Source organism: Balaenoptera borealis (genome assembly GCF_965194805.1).
Source record: "Balaenoptera borealis genome assembly, contig: HAP1_SCAFFOLD_2459, whole genome shotgun sequence".
Taxonomy (NCBI): domain Eukaryota; kingdom Metazoa; phylum Chordata; class Mammalia; order Artiodactyla; family Balaenopteridae; genus Balaenoptera; species Balaenoptera borealis.
The window spans coordinates 18904-22630 of NW_028121864.1; the positions used below are offsets into that span (position 1 = coordinate 18904).

At 49.1% G+C, this 3727-nt stretch overlaps 1 long non-coding RNA gene across 1 annotated transcript; it reads left to right on the forward strand.

Annotated features, from left to right (window-relative positions):
- Nucleotides 1-655: 655 nt before the first annotated feature.
- Nucleotides 656-3317, forward strand: LOC309622397. The gene is made up of 3 exons (XR_014240826.1): nt 656-1081; nt 1920-2099; nt 3264-3317. It is a non-coding gene; the product is annotated as an uncharacterized lncRNA (long non-coding RNA).
- The last annotated feature ends 410 nt before the right edge of the window (nt 3318-3727 follow it).

The following is a 3727-nucleotide window of genomic DNA, read 5'->3' on the forward strand; positions in this document are numbered from 1 at the left end:
GGTTTCTGCCATCAAACCTCAGTCAAGTTCTCAGGCAACAGGGTTCTAGAATCAAGCCTCAGTCATATTCCCAGGACACATTGTTCAAGAATCAAACCTCAGTCATGTTGGCAGGCCACAGGGTTCCACAATCAAACCTCAGTCATGTTCCCAGGCCACAGGGATCCAGAATCCAACCGATGTCATGTTGCCAGGCCATAGGGTACCACCATCAAACCTCAGTCATATTCCCAGGCCACAGGTTTCCAGAATCAAACCGATTTCATGTTCCCAGGCAACAGGGTACTAGAATCCAAACCGATGTCATGTTCCCAGGCCACAGGGTTCCACCATCAAACCTCATTCCTGTGGCCAGGCCACAGGGTTCCACCATCAAGCCTCAATCATGTTCCCAAGCCTGAGGGTTCCACAATCAAACCACTGTCATGTTGCCAGGCCACAGGGTTCAACCATCAAACCTCAGTCATGTTCCCAGGAAACAGGGTTCCAGAATCAATCCTCAGTTATATTCCCAGGCAACATGGTTCCAGAATAAATCCTCAGTCATATTCCCAGTCTACAGGTTTCCAGAACCAAGCCTCAATCAGCTTCCCAGGGCACAGTATTCCACAATCTAAACAGATGTCATGTTCCCAGGTCACAGGTTTCCAGAATCAAACTTCTGTCATGTTCCCAGGGAACAGGGTTCCAGACACAAACCTCAGTCATGTTACCAGGAGACAGGGTTCCAGAATAAACCCGCAGTCATGTTCCCTGTACACAGGTTTCAAAAATAAAACCCCAGTCATGTTCTCAGGCCACAGGGTTCCAGAATTAAGCCTCACTCATATTCCCAGGCCAAAGGGTTCCACAATCAAACCTCAGTCCTGTTGCCAGGCCACAGTTCCACCATCAAGTCTCAGTCATGTTCCCAGGCCAGAGTGTTCCACAATCAAACCTAAGTCATCTTGCCAGGCCACAGGGTTCAACAATCAAAGCTCAGTCATGTTCCCAGGACAAAGGTGTCCAGAATCAAACCTCAGTCATGTTCCCAGGGAACAGGGTTCCAGAAATAAACCTCAGTCATGTTGCCAGGCCATAGGTTTCCACCATCAAAGCTCAGACATGTTCCCAGGCAACAGGGTTCCAGAATCAAACCGTTCTCATGTTCCCAGGCCACAGGGTTCCAGAATCCACAGATGTCATGTTCCCAGGCCACAGGGTTCAAGAATCAATCCTCAGTTTGTTCCCAGGCTACAGGGTTCCAGAATAAAACCTCAGTCATGTTCCCAGTCCACAGTGTTCCAGAACCAAGCCTCAGTCAGCTTCCCAGGGCACAGTATTCCACAATCTAAACAGATGTCATGTTCCCAGGCCACAGGTTTCCAGAATCACGTCTCAGTCATGTTCCAAGGCCACAGGGATCCAAAATCCCACCTCAGTCATGTTGACAGGCCATAGGGTACCACCATCAAACCTCAGTCTTATTCCCAGACCACAGGTCTCCAGAATAAAAGCGATTTCATGTTCCTAGGCAACAGGGTACCAGAATCCAAACCGATATCATGTTCCCAGGTCACAGGATTCCACAATCTAACATTAGTCATGTTCCCAGGCCAATGGTTTCCAGAATCAAACCTCAGTCATATTCCCAGGACACATGGTTCCAGAATCAAACCTCAGTTATGTTCCCAGGACACAGGGTTCCAGAATAACCCCTCAGTCATGTTCCCTCGACACAGGTTTCAGAAATAAAACCCCAGTCATGTTCCCAGGCCACAGGGTTCCAGAATCAATCCTCACTCATATTCCCAAGCCACAGGGTTCCACAATTAAACCTCAGGCTTATTCCCAGGCCAGAAGGTTCCACAATCAAACCTCAGGCCTGTTGCCAGGCCACGGTTCCACCATCAAGGATCAGTCATGTTCCCATGCCACAGGGTTTCAGAATCAAACCACAGTCATGTTCCCAGTCCAGAGGGTTCCACAATCAAACCTTAGTCATGTTCCCATGCCACAAGGTTCCAGAATCCAACCGATGTCATGTTCCCAGGCAACAGGGTTCCAGAATCAATCCTCAGTTATGTTCCCAGGCTACAGGGATCCAGAATAAAACCTCAGTCATGTTCCCAGTCCACAGGGTTCCAGAACCAAGCCTCAGTCAGTTTCCCAGGGCACAGTATTCCACAATCTAAACAGATGTCATGTTCCCAGGTCACAGGTTTCCAGAATCACGCCTCAGTCATGTTCCCATGACACAGGGTTCCAGAATCCAACCGATGTCATGTTCCCAGGCCACAGGGTTCCAGAATCAATCCTCAGTTATATTCCCAGGCGACACTGTTCCTGAATAAAACCTCAGTCATGTTCCCAGTCCACAGGTTTCCAGAACCAAGCCTCAGTCAGGTTCCCAGGGCACAGTATTCCACAATCTAAACAGATGTCATGTTCCCAGGTCACAGGTTTCCAGAATCACGCCTCAGTCATGTTCCAAGGTCACAGGGATCCAGAATCAAACCCCAGTCCTCTTGCCAGGCCATAGGGTACCACCATCAAACCTCAGTCATGTTCCCAGGCCACAGGGTTCCTCCATCATACCTCAATCATGTTCCCAGGACACAGGGTTCAAGAATCAAACAAATGTCAAGTTCCCAGGCCATGGGTTTCCAGTACCAGGCCTCAGTCATATTTCCAGGGCACAGGGTTCCACAATCAAATCTCACTCATATTGCCAGTCCACAGGTTTCTGCCATCAAACCTCAGTCAAGTTCTCAGGCAACAGGGTTCTAGAATCAAGCCTCAGTCATATTCCCAGGACACATTGTTCAAGAATCAAACCTCAGTCATGTTGGCAGGCCACAGGGTTCCACAATCAAACCTCAGTCATGTTCCCAGGCCACAGGGATCCAGAATCCAACCGATGTCATGTTGCCAGGCCATAGGGTACCACCATCAAACCTCAGTCATATTCCCAGGCCACAGGTTTCCAGAATCAAACCGATTTCATGTTCCCAGGCAACAGGGTACTAGAATCCAAACCGATGTCATGTTCCCAGGCCACAGGGTTCCACCATCAAACCTCATTCCTGTGGCCAGGCCACAGGGTTCCACCATCAAGCCTCAATCATGTTCCCAAGCCTGAGGGTTCCACAATCAAACCACTGTCATGTTGCCAGGCCACAGGGTTCAACCATCAAACCTCAGTCATGTTCCCAGGAAACAGGGTTCCAGAATCAATCCTCAGATATGTTCCCAGGCAAAAGGGTTCCAGATTAAATCCTCAGTCATATTCCCAGTCCACAGGTTTCCAGAACCAAGCCTCAATCAGCTTCCCAGGGCACAGTATTCCACAATCTAAACAGATGTCATGTTCCCAGGTCACAGGTTTCCAGAATCAAACTTCTGTCATGTTCCCAGGGAACAGGGTTCCAGACACAAACCTCAGTCATGTTACCAGGAGACAGGGTTCCAGAATAAACCCGCAGTCATGTTCCCTGTACACAGGTTTCAAAAATAAATCCCCAGTCATGTTCTCAGGCCACAGGGTTCCAGAATTAAGCCTCACTCATATTCCCAGGCCAAAGGGTTCCACAATCAAACCTCAGTCCTGTTGCCAGGCCACAGTTCCACCATCAAGTCTCAGTCATGTTCCCAGGCCAGAGTGTTCCACAATCAAACCTAAGTCATCTTGCCAGGCCACAGGGTTCAACAATCAAACCTCATTCATGTTCCCAGGGAACAGGGTTGC